The 26,253-nt window shown below is 37.1% G+C and overlaps 1 long non-coding RNA gene across 2 annotated transcripts in view; it reads left to right on the plus strand.

The window, feature by feature from the left end:
- Nucleotides 1-275: 275 nt before the first annotated feature.
- The window catches only part of LOC129647741 (uncharacterized), an 88,282-nt gene continuing 62,304 nt past the window's right edge, over nt 276-26,253 (plus strand). For both annotated transcript variants that reach the window (XR_008712475.1, XR_008712474.1), the window contains exons 1-2: nt 276-550; nt 23,857-24,050. This is a non-coding gene — a long non-coding RNA (uncharacterized LOC129647741). The remainder of the gene's footprint in view (nt 551-23,856; nt 24,051-26,253) is intronic.

Consider the following 26,253-nt stretch of genomic DNA (forward strand, 5'->3'; position numbering starts at 1 on the left):
TTTATTTTTAATTGTAGGATAACTGCTTTACCATGTTGTGTTGGTTTTTACCTTACAACAATGTGAATCAGCCATAAGTATACATATAACCCCTCCCTTTGAAGCCTCTCTCCCACCATCTTCCCCATCCCACCCCTCTGGGTCATCACAGAGCTCTGGGTTGAGCTCCTTGTGTTATACACCTGCTTCCCACTAGCTTTATCCTTTAATCAAAGAATGGAGAGGCACGAGTTCCTGCTCAAAAGCACAGACTTTCCCTGTCAGGCTCTGGGCAGGGCACCAGGAGAGGAGGGGGTCGGCGTTCTCATGGAACTGGCACAGCTGTGCTGCTCAGGCTCCAGACCGCAGTGCCTGGAGCAGTGTCTCTGCACACAGTCCTTTGCTGCCATTTTGACTTGAATGTTGTGAGCAGCTCCTGCAGAGCATCCCTGAGCTGAGGTGTTGATGCAGTCATTTCCTTCCAGGAACTCTGGTCTAAAGTATTGGGTGTGAAGCTTCTGCATGCAGCCTCCTATGAGCAAGTAAAACTAGACTAAGGACAAAAGAAGAGGTGAGACCTTAGTAGATTCCTCCTTATACCCCCTTGCCCACCCCCACCCCAGTAGGCTTTGCCAGTAAAGACACCACTTGTTGAAAAGATTCTTCTTTCCTTTTGAATTACCCTGAAAACTTTGTTGAAAATCAATTGTCCATGTATTTGTGGAACTAACTGTGCATTCTATTATATTCCATGGATTTGTATGTTTATCTTTGTGGATACTACACTCTCTCCATCATTGGAGCTTTATGCTAAATCTTGAAATCAGGCAGAATAAGTTTTTCAAGTTTCTTATTCATATAAAAAAATAATTTTGGTCATCCTAGATTCTCTGCTGTTAGTGTTTTGCTGCCTTCAGAAATTTTTTTGATCGATTTCCTTCTTCTTTTAAGTTCTAAAGGTATTAATTTTTCCCTATGGTTTGTGTAGAATCACTCTGTGTAATTATTTTCTCCCCGTGAATTTTCATGGGCTTAAGCAGGTAAAAATATGCCTGCAATGCAGAAGACATGGGTTCGATCCTTGGATCCAGAGGATTCCCTAGAAAAGGAAGTGGCAACCTACTACTTTTCTGGCCTGAAGAATTCAACAGACAGAGGAGCCTGGCGGACTACAGTCCATGGGGTCACAAGAGTTGGACAGGACTGAGCGACTAAGCAACAAACAACAAGTGCATTTGTAGAGGGTAGCTGTTGCTCCCTAATTGCTGCAGATTGTGACTGCAGCCATGAAATTAAAAGATACTTGCTCCTTGGAAGAAAAGTTATGACCAAACTAGACAGCATATTAAAAAGCAGAGATATTACTTTGACAACAGGTCCATCTAGTCAAAGCTATGGTTTTTCCAGTAGTCATGTAAAGCTATAAAGACTATATAAAGGACTATAAAGAAAGCTGAGTGCCAAAGAATTAATGCTTTTGAACTGTGGTGTTGCAGAAGACTCTTGAGAATCCCTTGGACTACAAGGAGATCCAACCAGTCAATCCTAAAGGAAATCAGTCCTGAATATTCATTGGAAGGACTGATGCTGAAGCTGAAACTCCAGTAGTTCAGCAACCTGATGCAAATAACTCATTAGAAAAGACCTTGATGCTGGGAAAGATTGAAGTCAGGAGGAGAAGGGGACAACAGATGATGAGATGGTTGGATGGCATCACCAACATAATGGACACAAGTTTGAGTAAACTCCGGGAGTTGGCAATGGACAGGGATACCTGGCGTGCTGCAGTCCATGGGGTCGCAAAGAGTCAGACATGACTGAGCAACTGAACTGAACTGAACTGTTGCTCTCTGTTTCCTAGAAACTTACCGGTTTCACCCACATTTTTTCTCTTTTCCCAAATTTTCCTCCTTTTGTGGGTTTTGCCAGATGCATGCATGTGTGTTAACTTGCTTCAGTCTGACTCTTTGTAACCCTATGGACTGTAGCCTGCCAGGCTCCTCTGTCCATGGGATTCTCCAAGTAAGAATACTGGAGTAGGTTCTCATGCCCTCCTCATGCCCTTCTCCAGGGGATCTTCTCAACCTAGAAATCGAACCCACATCTCCTGTATTGGCAGGTGGGTTCTTTACCACTAGTGACACCTGGGAAACTCATTGTCCTCGAATAAACAAGAGTTGCATTGAATGATCTACTTAGGTTTCTCAGATATCATAACAATGGTTTCTAAGATATCCTGATTTCATCTTCATGGAGTCTAGTATGTTACATTTTATTGTTGCATGTGTAATGCTTATCAGTGTGTTTATCACTGATACACTTTAGTGAAATGTTTATGAAATTATTTGACATAGGAAAAATATGCCCCCTGCAAATTAGAGATTATGTTTAGTACACATGATACCCAATACTACCGTGCTAAATTTGCGTGGTGCCCTAAACAGTTCTATCCCCATGTAAGGACAATACAGACATGACCAGCTGAGGCTGCCTTCCTCTGCCAATTATCTTCTGCTCTTGCATGTGAATCCTCTTATTCTAACTTGCCTGACTTAAGAACAAGCATGATTCTCATTTTTTCTATTTAGCTCTTTCTTTTCATTTGTACATTTTAGACTGGGAGATTAGAGTCCCTTAGTTTCCTGAGTCTACTTCAAATGTATGCCACTTAATATGAACTGATGGCCCCTCTGGTATGTGCTTCTACTTATTCCCCTTGTTCCATAGGCAACTATTCCCACAATTAGTCCATGTCCCTATCTCCAAGTGCTATATTCAAAGAGAATTTCCCATTATCTAACTTATTCTAGATTGTTCTTTAGAAAAAAATAAAACTTTGTTCTGATAAAACTATTATATGTATTGCATATAGCACAAAACTTTGTGCAACTTTTTTCTCTCATAACATAGAATACTTAATAAAGTTGTGAACAAACCATAAGGTTGTGGCTTAAGTTTTAAAGAGAAACAGTTTCTTAAAAAATAGAAATCTATGATTGGTTAGATCAGAAAAAAGTCAACAGATTTATTGGAAAATATCTCTAATCCTAGATTTCAAAATGTAGCCAGATTGGAATCTGAGCATCTTTGGAATCTGCAATGACTCATGCAGGACACATGTGTATGATTCAGTCTTGATGTGGTGCCAAAACAAGTGGTCACATCAATCAAAAAAAAAAAAAAAAAAAGTTGAGCAATTCTCCCATGCCATGTAGACAATGGCCCAGTTGGTTGTATTTTTCAATCTTTTACTAGATACTTTGGCAGCATATTCACATGATGGTAATTTGGCTGTGTTTCTGATGAAATGATGGTGTGTGTGTATGTGATATGTAAGACCTAAGGTGTAATTCTTTGATGAAGACTTACCGCAGAGCTCTGAGGACTTTCAGGTATTCAAACTTCGTGCCCCATGGAACTCTAAGGTTTTTGTATATTCCTCTAGAAAGCTATGGTTCAACAAATCATGAGATCACATAGCACAGAGAGGCCCTTGAGAAAGACTTTGTTCAGCAGTTGATTGTATATATTTATTTATTTCTTGGAGTCACTTGTGTTTATATCCATATATTTATGTTGGTGTTGTCATCTCATTGTATCAGAAAGTTTTTTAAGGATTTGCCCTGTTTCTTTGTTTTGTTTTTTTGAACTCCCCACAGTCCAATAGAGTATTTCTAAAATAGTGTCAGACTACTTAGAGCAGTCTGTGAAAAATTCTATTGTGCCAGGTAACTAGGAAGAATTTACAAAGGTAGCAAAATCCCTGGTCCCCTCCTCTCCAGTAAATATATATTCAAAGTATAGGTCACTTCACAAGCCACTAGACATGTTTTTAAATGTCTCAAGATGTTCTCATTTTGCTTTCAGTACATTTCACAATTATTATTAGCCAGTTCATCTAGTTACAAAAAACGTGCTTGTTTGAATAGTAATAGAGGCGTGATTGGGAACTCATGGCTTGATTACTTTAGGACAACAATTAAAGCTAAATCTTAAGTGGCAGAAGGGCTGGTACCAAATATTTTGCTGAATACTCTACCATAACACCTGACACATGGGAAGTATTCAGGTAATATAGATTTAGTAATTATAAAATTGAAAGGGAAAATGAGAGAAATTTACTATTTCTTCCACTAGAATTAACTACTCCTTTTATTAAAATATAGGAATATTGGCCTACTTTAAAAAAATAAAAGCCTTTGATTTTTCACTTTTAGATATGTTTTATAATTGATTTTCAAGGTTTTTTAAAAATTCAGATTGTATTTCAAAAATGATCTTATATAATTATCATTACTCCTAAGAAAAGGTTTTGTTTTTTACAGAGTAAGATACTGAATGATTAACTAATCTCCCCCTCACTGAAGGTTGTTTACTTTTCATAAATTAAAAAAAAAAATCTATGATAATGGAGCTTCTCTAATTTCATGATGATATGAACAATATTGTATATGCATTTTAAAATATTTTAAGATATTTAGAGTTTGCTAAAATGTCAAAAATCCACCAAAAAAGAAAGAAAATAATGCTAGTCAAAGCTGTTTTAGATGCCAGCCAAATTAAATACTTAATTTAAAACTAACACATTCTCTTTTAATATAGTATGCTCCTTCTCATTAAATCCAAGTAACGTTCAAATCAGCATGTTAGTAAAAGAAATATGCCTGATAAAGATAAAAAGTACTGTATCTCTTAATATTTTCCAGTAGTAGTTTTTTTCTTCTGGTCAATGCATTCTTAAGAAAAATTCTAACTTTAAAAGGATCTTTTATGATTGTCTAGAAATCACCAGCTTGTTGAACTCACCTTTACTGGACAGATGGCAGGTGACAAACTTATCTCAGCCAATATAATCTGTCAAAACAATCTGCTGTGAGCAGGTGTCAGATAATTATCTAAATGAGCAGATATGTAAAGTAATAAACAAGCTAGAAACAGTGATTGAACAGTGTATTTAACCACCTAAACTTCCAACCTAACCTTAAGTTTTACATATGAAAGAAAAAATAGCTAGTGCTTAGGGGAAAGTATAACTATGGACAACAGTTCATATTTTCTTTACTTAATCTTTACTTTGTAAAAATAAGTTTTAAGATTTCCACTCACATAGAGAACTCAGGATACATCATTGTGATATGTCAATAAAATAATATTTTATTTTGCAAAGTATTTTTAATGCTGTATTGTAAGTCAAATGAACAAAAAGATGTTTGTTATATTCAAAGTTATTATGAAACATAAAACATATGAACATGTAAAACATTAAACACATATAACTATACAACCAAATTGGAGAAGGAAATGGCAACCCACTCCAGTGTTCTTGCCTGGAGAATCCCAGGGACGGGGAGCCTGGTGGGCTGCCATATGGGGTCGCACAGAGTCGGACACGACTGAAGCGACTTAGCAGCATACAACCAAATAATCAGAAATATACAACCAGATACACAAAAATCTTTAATTTCTTAACAAGTGAAGATTTCTACAAATTATGAGTGATATTCACATATTTTGATTGATAGACATATAGCAAATTGAAATTACTTGGTTTACTTTGGTTAAAAGTTAACAATTGTTCAATAGGTATTTGGGAAATTACTATTTGCCTACATAAATAAGACATTAACATTATTAATCTTAAGTAAGAATTTTTTTCTGATCTGATCTGTCATCTTGATTTTGGTTAAGTTTATCTCAATAACTTGTCTTTCCATCAACACATTTGATGAGTAGCAGGGGCAGAGTGAAAAGTTTTCTCTATCTAGGATATATATATATATATAGTCTCTGAAGAAATACTCACTGTGACATCATGCTTGTATGAATACAAAGCAACATTATACAGCCAATCCAAGGTGGGAAAGATATGTTACAAAAGAGCCTGTTGTTGTTGTTCAGCTGCTCAGTCATGTCTGACTCTTTGCGACTCCATGGACCGCAGCACGCCAGGCTTCTCTGTCCTTCACTACCTCCCGGAGTTTGCTCAAACTCATGTCCATTGAGTCAAAGATGCCATCCAACCATCTCACCCCCTGTTGCTCCCTTTTCCTCCTGCTTTCAATCTTACCCAGCATCAGGGTCTTTTCCAATGAATTGACTCTTCGAATCAGGTGGCCAAAGTATTGGCGCATCAGCTTCAGTATCAGTCCTTCCAATGAACATTGTCAGGCTTTATTTCCTTAAAGATTGACTGGTTTGATCTCCTTGCTGCCCAAGGGACTTTCAAGGGCTTGTGAGTGCATCCTCATACCTCTCACAGAGCTGGTCCTTCAGGAGAAGTGGCCACAATTATGTAGAAGCAAAAACCTTGGGAGAAAGTGTTTCATGGAGCTTTGACCCTATCTTCCTGTTTTCAATGACTGAGTTCTGAATGAACACTACCAAGAGGCAGTGGTACTCAAATATTTGGCCTCAGGATCCATTTACAGTCTTAAGATTATCAATGCCACCTAAAGAGCTTTTGATTAGATGAATGATATCTCTCAACATTTATCATATTTATTATAAAACTGGAGACAGTTTAATCAATTTTAAGCTAATATGTTATACTCTTTAGACTAAATTGCATGTTTTATTTAAAACTATATTTTTCAATAAAGTAAATTGAGGTGAGTGGCATCCTTTTATTTTGCAAATATCTTTAATATCTGACAAAAGACAAATTCTCACCTCTGCTTCTGCATTCAGTTTGTTACGATGTGCTATTTCAGTTGAAGTGTATGGAGGAAACTAGTTCTTTTAGAGATAGGTAGTTGGATGGAAAACAGGAGTAATTTAAAAGTTTGTAAAGATAATTTTTCATATATTTCAATATACCCAAACTGAAGAAGTGGTACTTTCTTAAAAACAAATTGAAATATCGAATCTAAAACTATATCAATAAATTTATTGTACACTTACATTAATACCAATTGTTCTATTATGCATTTTGAATGAACATTGTTACCTATGATTTTATAACATCCTGCATTGATCATTTATAAAATATTGATTCATTGAGTCATGTAGATCTCCCAAATGTACAGTGGAAAATTCTGCTGTAATTTTGTGAGAGAATGAAAGTTAGAAAGTGAAAATGTCTCAGTTATTACAAAAAGTAGTTTTGGATTCACAGACACCCCTGAAAGGATTTCATTTTACCCAGATTTTCCATACCAGGCTTTTAGAATCACTGCCATGAAGGAAATTACAGTATGACTTAGAGACCCACCCTTTATATTGGAGATCAGATTGGTGGCAATCACAAGTACGTGGATAATAACAACCACTAAAGGAGGCGAGTGTGCAAGAACACCAATGAGAAGGTAACTAAGCCTCAGTTGCCCTGTAGGAATGTGGATCATTCAACAAATGTCTGGTCTGTTTTTTAAGTTAAACCAGAAAACTGGAATTTCATAAGAAATACCCCTATCTTTAAATGTCTGCTGTGTGGGTTAACAGCCAACGAACCAAGCAGATCTGTGGATCTGAACCATAAGTTAGTCAGGGACATATAGTGGAGAGCACTGTTTTTGCTCATATGTGGCTGAAGCCAGAAGCCATCTATGGGAGCCATGACTGAGCAGGAGAAGACAGCGAAGGGACATAAACTTTCATAAACTTGGTACCACGAATCTGGGTTTCTTAGAGAATGTTAAGTGTAGGAATAATGAGGTAATAGAATCAACCTCCCTGTGTCTGAAAAACCAGCACTAGACCAATTTTCAAAGATGTGTATTTGGTAGTCAAAATAAGCATAGCAGATGTGGTTCTAAAATCAGTATTATTCTCTCCCTATACTTAAGTGATAAGTCTTCTGGAGGAAACCCCCAACTCTGTAAATTGATCCCCACTACATTCATTGATCTTGATCTTAACTGATCTCTCAGAAATTTCAAGACTCTTTAGTTGTTCTTAATCTTGATCAACTTCTGTTTTCCTGAGCACATATTCCAACCTTCCTACCTTTCCTCAGCCCTTTAGTCCAAGTCTTTCCATAACTCTCAGAGTGACACTTTTGATATATTTGAAGCCATCAGATGTGAACTACGTGAAATTTATGCACCCCCATTAATAAACATATTCATATTTCTGCATTGTAGGAGGCCATTCCAGAAATTGACCCTAATAATACCTGACTCATGTTCTTATGATACTCTCTCCCCTAGGGTGTGGGATGAACTTAATGATTTACCTCTAAGGAATAGAATATGGTAACGTGGTGAAAGATCACTTCATAGATTAGAGAAAGCTGAGAATTCTCTCTCTCTTTCTTTATATGGCTTGTTCACTCTGAGATGAAGAAAATTGCTGTGTTGTAACCTGTCATAAAGAGAGGCCCTTGGGGCAAGGAGTAAAGGGGAACATCTGGCCAGTCAGCATGAAATTGAAGTCTTCAGTTCAAGAGCTCACAAAGAACTAAATTCTGCCTACAATCATGTGGCTGAGCTTGAAAGCTCCCACTTCTCCAGTGGAGACTTGGTGGGTACAGCCCCAGCCCACATCTTGACTATAGTCAGGAAGAGGACCTGAAGCAGAGGACCCAGCTGAGGCACACCTGGATTTCAATATATAAAAACTGAGAGATAATGAATATTGTTATTTTAAGGTATTAAGTTTGGGGACAGCTTGTTATGGAGCAAATGATAACTAATTAGGGCTTCCCTGGTGGCTCAGATGATAAAGACTCTGCCTGCAAGGCAGGTGACCTGGATTTGCTCTCTGGGCTAAGAAGATCTCCTGGAGAAGGAAATGGCAACTCACTCCATTATTCTTACCTGGGAAATCCTGTGGACAGAGGAGCTTGGCAGGCTATATTTATGGGGTCCCAAATAGTAAGACACAACTGAGCAACTAACACACAAATCGCTTTCTCTAGGCTGAAAGGATCAAGTGCTCAAGGTCAACCATTCTCCCTAATCTCTTGGTCTCATGTCTTCTAGACATTGGTCTATCAGTTTTCTTTTTTTCTGTCTTTACCCCATATTTCTCTATCCTCTCTCTTACTTAAATGAATTGTGCTCTGTTTTTGTGTTCTCACTGACAAATGCCTCACTTTTCTACATTTTCATCTCAGCTAAACTTCATAAAAAATTATTCTACTTTTGCTGGGTCTAGTTTTTCTCTTAAGTATTCCATTAACCATTATAAAGTGACTTCCATTCCCATCTGAATCTACATTGGCAAATCCCATCTCAGACATCCTTATTATCATGTGTAATGAATGATTTTCAGTATCCAGATTTTAACTTTTTTCCCTTTAAAACCTATTGAGTGAATAAATATTGTATTTTGAAACTACTGAACCCTTCAGTTTTCAGGAAGCATTTAAATACTGGTTCTCTTTCTACTATACTGAAAGTCCTTCCCGAGTCTATTTCACATGTATGTGCATGCTAAGACACTGCAGTCGTGTCCAACTCTTTGCAACCCTATGGTCTGTAGCCTGCCAGTCTCCTCTGTCCCTGATGGCTCAGACAGTAAAGAATATTTCACAGTTTTTCTTTTAGTTCAGTGGTTCTAAATTGAAAGGAATTTGTCCTCCAGGAGACATCTGCTAAGGTCTGGAGATATTTTGGTCACAACCAGAGAGAGAGGGAATGCTACTAAAGTTAGTGGCAGAGGCTAGGGATACTGCCAAACACTCTGCATTACACAGGATAGCCTTTCACAATAAACACATTATTCAGTGCAAGAAGTCAGTAGTGCTAAGGTTGAGAAGCTCTGCTCTGATGTCTAAAACTCCTTTTTGGTGGCCAGCATTTTCTTTCATCCACTTCTTTTACCTGGGAAATCTCATCTGCTCTTGTGGTTTCAATTACTATTTATATTCTGCAGCCTTTTCAATTTACTGTTCCAATACTGAATTCTGATGTTTTGAACTGTGAACAAGATATGTTTAATTGGATATTACAGAAGTTGAACTAAATTAACATGTCCAAAATGGTGGGGACACTGTCCAAAACTATGCAAGTGCTGCACTCAACATCCGGCAAATTTGGAAAACTCAGCAGTGGCCACAGGACTGGAAAAAGTCAGTTTTCATTCCAATCCCAAAGAAAGGCAATGTCAAAGAATGCTCACTATCACACGATTGCACTCATCTCACACACTAGTAAACTAATGCTCAAAATTCTCCAAACCAGGCTTCAGCGATATGTGAACCGTGAATTCCCAGATGTTCAAGCTGGTTTTAGAAAAGGCAGAGGAACCAGAGATCAAATTGTCAACATCTAATGGATCATGGAAAAAGCAAGAGAGTTCCAGAAAAATATCTATTTCTGTTTTATTGATTATGTCAAAGCCTTTGACTGTGTCAGACAGTTCAGTCGCTCAGTTGTGTCTGACTCTTTGTGACCCCATGGACTGCAACACATCAGGCCTCCCTGTCCATCACCAACTCCCAGAGTTTATCCAAACTCACGTCTATTGAGTTGGTGATGCCATCCAACCATCTCATCTTCTGTTGTCCCCTTCTCCTCCTGCCCTCAAACTTTCCCAGCATCAGGGTCTTTTCAAATGAGTCAGATCTTTGCATCAGGTGGCCAAAGTATTGGAGTATAAGCTTCAACATCAGTCCTTCCAATGAGTACCCAGAACTGATCTCCTTTAGGATGGACTGGTTGGATATCCTTGCAGTCCAAGGGACTCTCAAGGGTCTTCTCCAACACCACAGTTCAAAAGCATCAATTCATCAGTGCTCAGCTTTCTTTACAGTCCAACTCTCACATTCATACATGACAACTCTCATATCCATACATGATTGTGTGGATCACCATAAACTGAAAAATTCTGAAAGAGATGGGAATACCAGACCACCTGACTTGCCTCTTGAGAAATCTGTATGCAGGCCAGGAAGCAACAGTTAGAACTGGACATGGAACAACAGACTGGTTCCAAATAGGAAAAGGAGTACATTAAGGCTGTATATTGTCACCCTGCTTATTTAATTTATATGCAGAGTACATCATGAGAAACACTGGGCTGGAGGAAGCACAAGCTGGAATCAAGATTGCCATGAGGAATATCAATAACTACAGATATACAGATGACACCACTCCTATGGCAGAAAGTGAAGAACTAAAGGGCCTTTTGATGAAACTGAAAGAGGAGGGTGAAGTGGTTGGCTTAAAGCTCAACATTCAGAAAAATGAGATCATGGATCTAGTCCCATCACTTCATGGAAAATATATGGGGAAACAGTGGAAATAGTGGCTGACTTTATTTTCCTGGGCTCCAAAATCACTGCAGATGGTGATTGCAGCCATGAAATTAAAAGACACTTACTCCTTGGGAGGAAAGTTATGACCAACCTCGATAGCATATTAAAAAGCAAAGACATTACTTTGTCAACAAAGGTCCCTCTAGTCAAGGCTATGGTTTTTCCAGTGGTCATGTACGGATGTGAGAGTTGGACTATAAATAAAGCTAAGCACTGAAGAATTGATGCTTTTGAACTGTGGTGTTGGAGAAGACTCTTGAGAGTCCCTTGGACTGCAAGGAAATCCAACCAGTCCATCCTAAAGGAAATCAGTCCTGAATGTTCATCAGAAGTACTGATGCTGAAGCTGAAACTCCACAGTACTTTGGCCACCTGATGAGAAGAACTGAGTCATTGGAAAACACCCTGATGTTGGGAAAGATTGAAGGCGCGAGGAGAATGGGATGACAGAGGATGAGATGGTTGGATGGCATCACCAACTCAATGGACATGAGTTTGGGTAAACTCTGGGAATTGGTGATGGACAGGGAGGCCTGGCGTACTGCATTCCATGGGGTTGCAAAGAGCTGGACATGACTGAGCGAACGTACTGAACTGAAACTGTGTTTTTAAATAATGTAGAAAAATCTCAAAGTGAAAATATGTACTTAACTGTAGGAGAGAACTTTTATTACCTCAGTGTGTATAGTTTGTCACAGTGATTAAGGTATTCTTACTAAAATGTATTAATAGAGTGCTAGATATATCACATATGCTTCAGAATGGCTTATGACCAACATACATACAGTGGAAGAAGAATCTGATCTCTGCATTTCGCCTTGGAGTCCCTTTTGCATTATTTAAGGGTCAGAAGAGAGGCTACCAGGACACAGGATGCTCTGGGCCTTCTCTGATCTGAGTTTTGTCAGAACTAAAATTGTTGTGGCATGAAAAGTACGTCCTTTCTAGACTCACGGTCCTTTTATTTTTTATAAAAAATTACTATAGTCCTTTTGATGGTTATAAAAATAATGCATTTGTTGCAGAAAATTTGAACATATAGAGCATATGAAGAATAAAATAAACACCTTTAATCCCAACCAGAGAAAAATAACTATTAAAATCTGTCTTTTATAATGTTTTCCCACTTTATTGTGGATCTCTATATATTTGCATCAATATGCTATCTGTTATTTTTCTGTCCACACATGTGCATAATTATATTATATTATGTTACATTATAATTACATAATTATATTACAAATTATATGTATGTATATATATACATTTAAAATAATTGATAATTTTACACTTAAAAATACACCATGAGAATTCCCTATACATGATACTAAATGCATCTTTAACCTATCACTTAATATGTTTATAGCATTTCATAGTCTATTATTTTCTCTCTCATTTCTGATTGTTTAATTTGGCTGTTTTCTACTTTTTAAACTATAATGTATGCTGTGATTAATATCTATATGAAAACTTCTCTATGCATCTCTCTAAAATAGGCATAATTACTGGGTATAATTAAGAGGATACTTTAAGAATCATTTTGATGCTAGAGATATGACATTTTGCAAATATATCACAGCTTATTGTTTACCTTTTAATTAATTTAATATACACAGCTTTAATATATGCAGCTTTACATGTATGTTGTCAAATATATCCATTTTTCCCTTTAGAGTTCTGTTTCTGTACTATATTTACAGTAATCCCCCCTATTCTGAGTTTATACTTGTTTCATAGTTTTATAATTTGACTTGTTTTAAGGATTAAATTTTCCACAAAATTTCTTGATACACCTGGCAATGACTTTGATATTGGTGGAAGACAGTAATGTAAATTTTTTTGCATCAAACACCTAATCAATTTCCCCAACACCACTGTTATATGTGATTCTTCTTTCCTCATTAATTTAAGCATTCACCTTTATTGTTTGCTAAATTCTTATTATATTAGAACCTCTTTCTTCTCATCACATTCTCTTCTATTGATCTATAGGACTACGAAATTATCTTTTCAATTATTCACTTGTACCCACCTTGCTACACAGAGTGATCTGATGACCAGCCCCATCACCATCATGGGAGCTTGTTACAAATACAGATTCACAAACTTTCGTGGATATCTGTGTCAGTCATATGCACATTTGAGTTTGAGGGAAGCTACTGCATGACAGTCACTTTTAGCCATTTAGATTCGTTTTGCTGGCTGAATGAGAGGAAAGAGTGCTGAAGTCAGGAGGATCTGCTTAGCTAAATTGAATCATCAGTTCACTGCAGTTTGAAAAAGGCACTTAAAAAAAATGCCTTTCTCCCAAAGACTGTAGTCCAGGTTCGATGCATGATACTGGATGCTTGGGGCTGGTGCACTGGGACGACCCAGAGGGATGGTACAGGGAGGGAGGAGGGAGGAGGGTTCAGGATGGGGAACATGGTATACCTGTGGCGGATTCATGTTGATATTTGGCAAAATCAATACAATATTGTAAAGTTAAAAAATAAAATAAAATAAAATTTTTTCAAAAAAATGCCTTGTGCATCCCTGATGTCATGCCAGCAAATTCTCTTGTACTGTAAGATGACTTTTACAATAAAACTTTAACGTCTACAAGGCTTCTGTCCTGTTTTCTTCACTTAACTCAAATAGGAAAGAATAAAAGAAAATAACAATTAAAAAAACCAAAAGTTTTCCAACCCACATACTTAAGTTTATAACATCTCAGCTTTGATAAAATAAAATGGAAATTTCAATCTAGTTTATGAACTCAAACTGGCTTAGGACCCTGCAGAATTTAATAGTTTCTCAGTGAAGCATTTTGTCTGCTACTATTGAAATGTAAGCATTAAAGCAATATAAAACTAACTAAACCTTAACAAAAAAGAAAGGAAGACTCCCTTTTTGTCTTACCAACACCGCTATTATCACATAGTGTGTTTCACATGATAAGCCATTCATTAAAGCATCACCTACTGTTTTTTTCCTTCTCAGAACCAGCTAGAACATGATCTGTCTCTGCATGAAGATGCTGGACCTCTGACCTTTTCTGTAGCTATTCCAGGCAAGTATAATAAACAGAGTTCACTAGGTTTCTGTAAATCTCTGATTATGTTTACTATGGAATCCAAGTGTTCATCTTAGGCAGAAAGATTATGGTTGATTTTCAAATATTATGTACAAACTCTAACTACTAAGCATTCCATAATGAGCACTTTGGCAATTTAAAGCAAACTAGGGTTCCCACAGGCAAGGATGACATGCTCTGCAGTCAAAGAAAGATGGTATGTTGTTAAGGGAGAATATTCACCATGAATTTAAGATAAACCCAGAGATCTCTCTTCAGTGTAACTTGGGGGAAAAAACTGACTGCACTTCATTACTGAGACTTAATCTGAAACTCTCTTTTTTCTGGTTTGCAAATCGTACCTTATTGAAGAAAGCTAATGAATCACAACCAGAGGTGATTGTTTAGGGACATGACTGTTGTGAGAAATAGTTACCTTCCACAGAATCATCATGGACAGAAAACTTCAACATGCCCAACTACTGCCAGAGATTAATGCAAGGTTTGATTAAAATGAGGAATGAACTTTTATTTTCACCCAAGCACAAAATCGAATCAGAATTGCACTGATCATATAAGTCAAAGAAGCAAGATGTTAGTTACCAACTCATGATAAACAAATTATTCACATTATTTGTTTAATTATGAAGCAATATAACTATTATAGAAAAGTTTAGAGATATAGATAAGCATAGGGAAGATATAAAAATCATTATTCCTACCACACAGAGATAAACATGATTAATTCCATCACTTCATGGGAAATAGATGGGGAAACAGTGGAAACAGTGTCAGACTTCATTTTGCTGGGCTCCAAAATCACTGCATATGGTGACTGCAGCCATGAAATTAAAAGACACTTACTCCTTGGAAGGAAAGTTATGACCAACCTAGAGAGCATATTCAAAAGCAGAGACATTACTTTGCCAACAAAGGTCCATCTAGTCAAGGCTATGGTTTTTCCTGTGGTCATGTATGGATGTGAGAGTTGGACTGTGAAGAAGGCTGAGCACCGAAGAATTGATGCTTTTGAACTGTGGTGTTGAAGAAGACTCTTGAGAGTCCCTTGGACTGCAAGGAGATCCAACCAGTCCATTCTGAAGGAGATCAGCCCTGGGATTTCTTTGGAAGGAATGATGCTGAAGCTGAAACTCCAGTACTTTGGCCACCTCATGTGAAGAGTTGACTCACTGGAAAAGACTCTGGTGCTGGGAGGGATTGGGGGCAGGAGGAGAAGAGGACAACAGAGGATGAGATGGCTGGATGACATCACTGACTCAATGGACATGAGTCTGAGTGTACTCTGGGAGTTGGTGATGGACAGGGAGGCCTGGCATGCTGCGATTCATGGGGTCGCAAAGAGTCGGACACGACTGAGCGACTGATCTGATCTGATCTGACACACATATATGCAGATAAATATATGCAACATGAATATATATAAGTAAAAGACTATATACAGTTACAGTATGTATGTATATACACTGTATATACATGTATACAGTATGTGTATACATGTATACATACATGTATATGTTATCTGTCCATATGAGGTTTAAATATGTCTTATGTGTACATATATGTTTGTATGTATACAAGTGCATTTATGTGTATGTATGTGTATATATTTTCTGTATTACCATGTATATTTAATTTTTGTAAGTTGTTTTTTAAAGTGATATGCCACAAATACACACACACACATATTTCCCTGTCAAAAGATCAATATCTCATCTGTGAATTTTACTATCATTGGTTTCACTATTGTAGAACAATAGTGAACAAAATTTAGGTTGTTTCTAAATTTTTTATTATCAAAGACAACATTGTAATGAAAATCATTTATATAACTATCTGATTACTTCCTTAAAAATAATGGAGTTATTGGGTCAATGAATATGTTGTTTTTCTGCCTTATGAAATATATTAGTACATTATCCTCCTAAAAGTTTGAATTAATTTACCTTGCTCCTGGCAATGTATTAGAATAAATGTTTTTATCCCAAACCAAAGTAGATGTTATCATTAAAAATTGTTAATTTGATAAACCCAAACCAATATATTCTTAACTTAAAAAGTTGAACTATTTTCATATGCTTACTTCTACTCTTATTATTATATTTATTTTGTCATTACTTTGTTATAAGTCTTCTTTCTACTTTAAAGAAATTATTCAATATACATTACACATGTAATAAATATTTCTTCATTTTGTCATTGCCTTTCACTTTGTGGTAGAATTTGTGCTTAGTGTTGAGTTTTGCAAGTCTGAAAAAAACTAAATTTTATATAGTCAAAATTTTACATCAGCCTATTAAGTTGTACATCCCTTTTTTATTCTGGATCTATTAATAGTTCATCACTATGATAACTATTATTATACTGTGTTGTTTAGTGACTCAGTCATGTCTGACTCTTTGCAACCGCTTGGATTGTAGTCCATCGGGTTTTTCTGTCCATGGGATTTCCTAGGCCAGAATACTGGAGTGGGGTCCAACAGTTTGTATAAGATTCCCCCACTTATTTTCTTTCATTTTCAGAATTTAATAGCTTTTATTACCCAACTATTTTCAAATAATATTTAGAACATTTTCCCAAATGGACACTAAAGTGTTTCTAATTTGAATTGAATCACATAAAATTAGGATGACTTGATAATATGGTCTTCCTATGCCAAACCATACACTTCTCCTCCATCTATTTAATTTTCAATCTCTCAATAAAAAAAAAAAATACAGTTTTCATAATATGGGGCATGTACCCTTGATTAACTTTTAACTCCAGGTATATTATGCACTTATATTACCTAATATTAATTGGTTTCTTTTACTTGATATACAGGCACACTTTTTTGGAAATAAATTTTAAAATATGTCAATTATAAAACTCATTTTTAGGTATTATTGTTTCATGCTTGATTTAACTAGTTTTCTAGTGGCACTATAATTTTCAAGAGATTTATAATTACACAAAATTTTTAAGATCCCATGCCATCTGATGAAAAATTATTTGACCTGATTAGTTGCTGGTACATTCAGTCATGTCAGTGCTTTCTCTTCTCTACGTTTAAACTCACCCAACTCATGTTTTGCCCCTTCCTTCACTGTAATGTTGAGAGTCCCATAGGGCATCAAGTAGAGGGGCAACCCCTATTCTGAGGTATCTGTTCTCTTATGACACCTTATGAAACACCCATTCCCCATTCCCAGGTGCTCTGGTTACTGCTTACATGTCCCCTGTTCCCTTTGTCCTTAATCATATGGTGCATCCTGCAAGTATGTACATATATTCCATCATGATAAATTTGGGATGCCTTTGGGCTCTCTGTCTCTCCTCTTTATCTCTCTTATTCTATCCTGTTCATTCCACTTAACCTCACCCTACCCTACCCTCAATTTCTGTATCTGCACAGGAACGTGGAAAAGGTTGCCCTATTCTCTGTGGTTGTCTATCATCAGACACTTTCATCTCCAGTATCCCACCCTGCCATCACACTGATGCCCTGATAAGTTTGTCTCGTGGGAATAATCTGTAAGGCCAGTGCCATCATGTGCAATTGGGCAAGTTTTATTTCATAATCAATGTCTATAAATCTGTGTTTAGAGAATATTATTTTAATTGCATTAAATGATTTATTATCATGACAAAGACTATAAAATAGTTATTCAAATACAATGCAATTTAAAGAAAGTTTCTTACTCTGGAGAGCTAGCTTTTAAAGGACTTTGTTCTGAAAGAATGGCAGTAATTTTTTGTTCAAATACTCAACAATGTACTTGCTGGTATTTTATTGAGATTCTGTAACAATAAACATGTATTTTACTTTTGGCAGTAAACACAAGATCTTCTAGGTAAGAAGGACATTAATATCCATCAACTTTTTTTGCAAAAGTGAGTTATTTTTTCACTTGTAAACCACCATGTGAGGTGCTAATCAATTACTATGGGTATTAATAATCATAAGAATGCTATAAATAAACCATAATAGTAAAAATAGCTGACCCCCCCCATTCTTGAGCACTTGAATGGATATACATTGCTGCATGCTTTCTATAGTTAATATTTATCTCAAACCTATGGATTTGCTTGTTTTATTGATAGAGAATGAACTCTGACATAGAAAAGTTCAGGAATTTGCCAAAGGCACACACTTGGAGAGAAACAGAATATGGATTTATCATCATCATAAGTCATTGTACCTGTCCTGAGATTTTTTTATCTAATTAAGCACAGGCTCTGAAATTGATATGGTTAGGTTCAGATTCAAACTCTGCCACTTCCTAACTGTATGATTTCAAAGTAGTTACTTAACCCCTCTCTGCCTCAGTTTTACCTTCTTTAAAATTCATGTAATAGTTTCAAATACCCAGTTTGATTGAAGATTAAGTTAGTTAATACATATGAAGTACTTACTGGTGTGTAGTTAGCACTCAGCAAATATTAACTATTAGAAATCAAATTATATAACTGAAAGTATAGCAACATAATAATTACACAAATTACTATTATTAGCATATAACTATAGTTATTGACATTGCTGCTAATGCAACAATTTTGTCATTAATTTCAATCACTTTCCCCATACGATGAAATATTTATGAATACATTTTCTTATGATTCATTTTAATCTGTAAAATAGATGTTAATCATGGTATACACAGAAGTCACAACAAGGTCCAGCTGTATGCTAGGATCATGAAGAATTTTTAAATAGTTTTACAGTTTACAATGCACTTCACATCATTGCAGCCATTTACTGATATATTCCCACAAGAAAATGTTGCAGTAAATGCTTCATGAATGTGTTCATTTAAAGTGAAAACGTGCTTGAGACTTTGGGGCTTGAGAATTGCCTTTTATTTATTGGTCCAATAAAAAATATCATATTATCTACTTCATCTACTTTTTCTGCAAGGTGCAATATTATTATGAATACATTTTGCATGCATTTATGGATTTTTATCTTTATCAAATTCAGCTTAAATACCAATTTAAGCCAAGAAATCTGGTTCAAATGGGGAAAAAATGGCATGTGATCTTTTTATATTTCTAAAAATCTGCTTTATTTTATTTAGAAATGGTATTGTGGCAATTTTTAAATCTATGCTACTTCTTTGAGACACTTCTTTTTTTTTAATTTTATTTTATTTTTAAACTTTACAATATTGTATTAGTTTTGCCAAATATCAAAATGAATCCGCCACAGGTATACCTGTGCTCCCCATCCTGAACCCTCCTCCCTCCTCCCTCCCCATACCCTCCCTCTGGGTCGTCCCAGTGCACCAGCCCCAAACATCCAGTATCTTGCATCGAACCTGGACTGGCAACTCATTTCATACATGATATTATACATGTTTCAATGCCATTCTCCCAAATCTCCCCACCCTCTCCCTCTCCCACAGAGTCCATAAGACTGATCTATACATCAGTGTCTCTTTTGCTGTCTCGTACACAGGGTTATTGTTACCATCTTTCTAAATTCCATATATATGCATTAGTATACTGTATTGGTGTTTTTCTTTCTGGCTTACTTCACTCTGGATAATAGGCTCCAGTTTCATCCACCTCATTAGAACTGATTCAAATGTATTCTTTTTAATGGCTGAGTAAAAATCCATTGTGTATATGTACCACAGATTTCTTATCCATTCATCTGCTGATGGACATCTAGGTTGCTTCCATGTCCTGGCTATTATAAACAGTGCTGCGATGAACATTGGGGTACACGTGTCTCTTTCCTTCTGGTTTCCTCAGTGTGTATGCCCAGCAGTGGGATTGCTGGATCATAAGGCAGGTCTATTTCCAGTTTTTTAAGGAATCTCCACACTGTTCTCCATAGTGGCTGTACTAGTTTGCATTCCCACCAACAGTGGAAGAGGGTTCCCTTTTCTCCACACCCTCTCCAGCATTTATTGCTTGTAGACTTTTGGATCGCAGCCATTCTGACTGGCGTGAAATGGTACCTCATAGTGGTTTTGATTTGCATTTCTCTGATAATGAGTGATGTTGAGCATCTTTTCATGTGTTTGTTAGCCATCTGTATGTCTTCTTTGGAGAAATGTCTATTTAGTTCTTTGGCCCATTTTTTGATTGGGTCATTTATTTTTCTGGAGTTGAGCTGTAGGAGTTGCTTATATATTCTCGAGATTAGTTGTTTGTCAGTTGCTTCATTTGCTATTATTTTCTCCCATTCTGAAGGCTGCCTTTTCACCTTGCTAATAGTTTCCTTTGTTTTGCAGAAGCTTTTAAGTTTAATTAGGTCCCATTTGTTTATTTTTGCTTTTATTTCCAATATTCTGGGAGGTGGGTCATAGAGGATCCTGCTGTGATGTATTTCGGAGAGTGTTTTGCCTATGTTCTCCTCTAGGAGTTTTATAGTTTCTGGTCTTATATTGAGATCTTTAATCCATTTTGAGTTTATTTTTGTGTATGGTGTTAGAAAGTGCTCTGGTTTCATTCTTTTACAAGTGTTTGACCAGTTTTCCCAGCACCACTTGTTAAAGAGATTGTCTTTTATCCATTGTATATTCTTACCTCCTTTGTCAAAGATAAGGTGTCCATATGTGCGTGGATTTATCTCTGGGCTTTCTATTTTGTTCCATTGATCAATATTTCTGTCTTTGTGCCAGTACCATACTGTCTTGATAACTGTGGCTTTGTAGTAGAGCCTGAAGTCAGGTAGGTTGATTCCTCCAGTTCCATTCTTCTTTCTCAAGATAGCTTTGGCTATTCGAGGTTTATTGTATTTCCATACAAATTGTGAAATTATTTATTCTAGCTCTGTGAAGAATACTGTTGGTAGCTTGATAGGGATTGCATTGAAACTATAAATTGCTTTGGGTAGTATACTCATTTTCACTATATTGATTCTTCCATTTCTAGATTTTGATATAGGTACTTTTAAAAATTTATTTTACTAAGATGCTTTCTTTGTTTACATTTCACCATTTCTAATAGCTTCCCATTTCTTGTGTCTAAACGATCCTTTTTCTTACTATAAAGTGCTGATCCAGTTTAAATTTTGTTTTAGTTGATGCAGATAATCTTACATTAAATAATCTGGATTAAACTTCTCATTTCTGCTTAAGGAATAACTCTAAATATGATTAAAATAATAAGCCACTCTTTCAGTGAGGTGCTAATTATAATTGACACATAAAATTTTGTTCTCATTTCTGTAACTTCACTGAGACCTCATTAAATGTTAGGAGTTTTAACATAACAACATGAGATTCAGTTTTGTCAAAGGTGGTCAGTCACTTTAGTCAGTTCAGTCCCTCAGTCGTGTCCGACTCTTTGCGACCCCATGAATTGCAGCACGCCAGGCCTCCCTGTCCATCACCAACTCCCGGCGTTCACTCAAACTCATGTCCATTGAGTCAGTGATGCCATCCATCCTCTGTCGTCACCTTCTCCTCCTGCCCCCAATCCCTCCCAGCATCAGAGTCATTTCCAGTGAGTCAACTCTTCGCACGAGGTGGCCAAAGTATTGGAGTTTCAGCTTTACATCAGTCCTTCCAATGAACACCCAGGACTGATCTCCTTTAGGATGGACTGGTTGGATCCCCTTGCAGTCCAAGGGACTCTCAAAAGTCTTTTCCAACACCACAGTTCAAAAGCATCAATTCTTCGGTGCTCAGCTATCTTCACAGTCCAACTCTCACATCCATACATGACCACTGGAAAAACCATAGCCTTGACTAGATGGACCTTTGTTGGCAAAGTAATGTCTCTGCTTTTGAATATGCTATCTAGGTTGGTCGTAACTTTCCTTCCAAGAAGTAAGCATCTTTTAATTTCATGGCTGCAATCACCATCTGAAGTGATTTGGACCTCACTCAGCTTGGAGTTTCAGATTCAGATGCTAACAGTTGCCAGCCAGAAAACTTAAATTTGAATGAAGTCAGTTTATTACAAGACCAACAGAGGGTGAGGACGATCTCAGGGATCAGGAGAATGAATACTTCATTGAAAAGAAACGGGTGCTGTGTGCTTGTTTGTGCCCTACCCTTTGTGACCCCGTGGACTGTAGCCTGCCAGGCTCCTCTGTTCATGGAATTCTTCAGGCAAGAATACTGAAGTGGGTAGCTGTTCCCTTCTCCAGAGGATCGTCCCTACCCAGGGATTGAACCCAGGTAGATTATTTACGGTCTGAGCCACAAGGATACTGGAACTGGTTGCCATTTCCTACTTCAGGGGATCTTTCCAACCTAGAGATCAAACCCGAGTCTTCTGTGTCTCCTGCATTGGCAGGTGGGTTCTTTATCACTGAGCCACTTGGGAAGTCATTGAAAGGACAGATGCTATGAAACTCATTTACTTGCTACTAGGTAGCAATGTGTGTTCACTGTTATCAGCTCTTTAGATTTTTTTTTCCTAGAAATTTAGATTTTTTTTTAATGTAAAGTCTCTCAATTTTTAAATGTTTGTAGTCCACCTTTTTTTCAGATACTGTAATTAACAAATGTGTCATTGCTGTGCTCATATCTGGCACACAGGCACTTATTTAGTAAGTAAATTTTGTTTGAAGGCAATCTCATTTATGGAGTAAAATTGTGCCTTAGTCCCCTTACATCAAATAACATCAAATTCTCTGAAAATTTCATGCAAGAAAGTAAAAGTATTTTTAAAACTGTATATGTCTATGATTTAAAACTTAAATATTTTCTTTTATGACTCCCTATAAATACAATTTTTAATGAGAACCAACCCCCTTAAAGATTTTTCTTGCTATGAGTATCTCTTCTTATCCATAATAAACATTTTTCTTAGTTCAGAAAATATAGCATCAATCCTTTTTTTTTTTTGCCCTGGGCTTTACCTCTTACTATTTCCAGACATATACCCGTATCAAAGACAAAAGACTTTAGGTTGAAAATGAAACACACCAGACACATAATCAAGAACTTCACTCAGATATTTGTCAGCTGTAGTGAGAAGTCCTCAAACAACTAGACTACAAATTCAAAACTAGAGTTGGTTACAACTTTTTCAACTAGAACACAAAAGTTTACCTTGCATTACCAAACCTAACATGAGTCTAATGATAAAGTCACAGGGCAGCCTGGGTACCTTTTAGATTACTATAATTTCTTTTAGACCTTACAAGCCTAGAGTCCTGAATGAATTTGCTTAGGTAATTTGGTTCATTTGTCTCCCACTCTTTTGCTATCAGTTCTCAAGCTTTTGAAAACATCCTTTTACCCTCTCTGTACCTCCCCTTCCTGACTTTCTTTCTGTTCTGAGTTTTGCTTAGGTTATTCCATCTCTATGTAGCAATCTAATTTCTTTCAAAGCCTAAACTCTCCCTTATTTGAGAAAAGCTTTCAGTATGTTGTTAGCTCACTGTTTTGTATACCATAAAAAAATGACTGATACTGTGGGAACATTCCAATCATGATTGCTGTTACCAGATTTTCCATAGCTATTCAATATCTTAAGCTTGAGTTATTCATTTTCCCTCAGTGTACATTTTTTTTGGACTGAAGTAACAAGATTTTATATAAATATTTACTTTGCTAATTAACTTAGCAATCATCTATAAAGGAAATAAAGTCAGTTCTTGCCTAACTTTCCATTTCTCACAATGCAACTAATATTTCACTTTTCTCTTTTATTTTAGACAGTTAATAATGTCTTGTATTTAGGACTTTCAAAGATAATCATCTCCATCACCTTATATTCTCCAACTATTATAAGCAGTACAAGAAATATCACCACCACACTTCTGAAAGGAAACTGAGGAACTGTACTAGAAGAAATGGTGAGCGCTGCCAGATGAACAGCCAGCCAGCCACGTAAATTCTCATGGCCAAGGTGAGCAACCTGGGAAAATTTACAAATCTCAGTGAATGGGGTAGCAATAGTAACTTTTGATGGTAATAGCTTCAAGGATACTGGGATTGCTTTTTGTTAGTAGACCACAGAGATGACTTCTCAGGTCTGTTTCAATTTCCTTTAGAATCAATTGCTCCCCCTAGTCCATTCTGAAGGAGGTCAGCCCTGGGATTTCTTTGGAAGGAATGATGCTAAAGCTGAAACTCCAGTACTTTGGCCACCTCATGTGGAGAGTTGACTCATTGGAAAAGACTCTGATGCTGGGAGGGATTGGGGGCAGGAGGAGAAGGGGACAACAGAGGATGAGATGGTTGGATGGCATCACTGACTCAATGGACGTGAGTCTGAGTGAACTCTGGGAGTTGGTGATGGACAGGGAGGCCTGGCGTGCTGCGATTCATGAGGTCGCAAAGAGTCGGACACGACTGAGCGACTGATCTGATCTGATTCCCTCTTGGTCTACCCTGGTGGCTCTGATGGTAAAGACACTGCCTGCAACGCAGGAGACCTGGGTTTGATACCTGGGTTGGGAAGATCCCCTGGAGAAGGAAATGGCAGCCCACTCCATTTCTCTTGCCTGTAGAATTCCAGAGACAGAGAGAGGAGCCTGGTGGGCTACAGTCCATGGGTCACAAAGAGTCTTACACGACTGAGTGACTAACACTTTCACTTTCCCTGTTCCCTCTTAGATACTATGGCACATTCTTCCCAAAACAGAACTGCCATACTTTGACTTTATATTTCTCATTTTCTTTTTAGGATTAATATCTTTATCTGCCATATTAATTTAAAACTCCCCCATTTTCTATTAGATGTGTAAAAACATTTGGCACCACCATATGCTCTCATTTCAGTTTGTTTGAATGCTTCTGTACCCATTCATGAAAACTCCTATAGATAATTATAAGCCAGGAAGGAATTGAGTCACAGGAAGAAAATATGAATAATACCCATTTCATAGCTTTAAAAGTTACCAATTCTATGAATTCAGACATGTCTGTAGTTAATTACAGTACAAAGTTAGCCAATAGTTAGTCGCAATACAAAGTCAAGATCCTAAAACATATTAACCAGGTGTAATGGAAATAAAGGAAGTAGAATTATCTGTGCTTTGAAAAAAAATGGCAAAAGTTTTACAAAGCAGTGGATTCACTTTGGGTTTTATAAGATGAATAGGGGCTAGAAGCCTGAGAGAAAGACCTATCTAGCAAAGAGAATAACATGACAAAAGAATACGTTTGAAAGAACAAACGTATGCCTTACCTGGGAATGATGACAAAGGACCAGGGCCTATGGAAGTGCGGTACAAGCTAAGGCTGGAATCTAACGTCATGCTAAGACATTTGTACTTTCTCCTAATGGTGATGGGTAGTGCAGAGACATTACATTGCCAACAAAGGTCCGTCTAGTGAAGGCTATGGTTTTTCCAGTGGTCATGTATGGATGTGAGAGTTGGACTGTGAAGAAAGCTGAGTGCCGAAGAATTGATGCTTTTGAACTGTGGTGTTGGAGAAGACTCTTGAGAGTCCCTTGGACTGCAAGGGGATCCAACCAGTCCATTCTGAAGGAGATCAGCCCTGGGATTTCTTTGGAAGGAATGATGCTAAAGCTGAAACTCCACTACTTTGGCCACCTCATGCGAAGAGTTGACTCACTGGAAAAGACTCTGATGCTGGGAGGGATTGGGGGCAGGAGGAGAAGGGGATGACATAGGATGAGATGTCTGGATGGCATCACTGACTCAAGGGACATGAGTCTGAGTGAACTCCAGGTGTTTTTGATGGACAGGGAGGCCTGGCGTGCTGTGATTCATGGGGTCCCAAAGAGTTGGACATGACTGAGTGACTGAACTGAACTGAACTGAAGAAAAAGAGAGGAATGAACAGTTTTGTTCTATTGAGTACAGGTAACTTGTGGCAGCATAAAGGATAGGAGAAAGCATCCAAGGATGCCACTAAGGAAGATGTTTTAAGAGGTCATACCAGTCCTTACAGCTTGAATTCCAAGTTTAATCAGCATAATAATTTCCTTGCTTATCATCCCAACTCCTTTGTCTGTCTCTCTTGCTGCTTTAATGTACTCTCTGACAAATCACAAAAAGCAGGTCAATACAACTCTCTCCCTGATCTATTCCTGCCTCTGGCTAGAGGAAAACATGCAACCTGGAAATTGTTCTTGCCTT

This window comes from Bubalus kerabau, chromosome 3, assembly GCF_029407905.1.
Source record: "Bubalus kerabau isolate K-KA32 ecotype Philippines breed swamp buffalo chromosome 3, PCC_UOA_SB_1v2, whole genome shotgun sequence".
Lineage (NCBI taxonomy): Eukaryota > Metazoa > Chordata > Mammalia > Artiodactyla > Bovidae > Bubalus > Bubalus kerabau.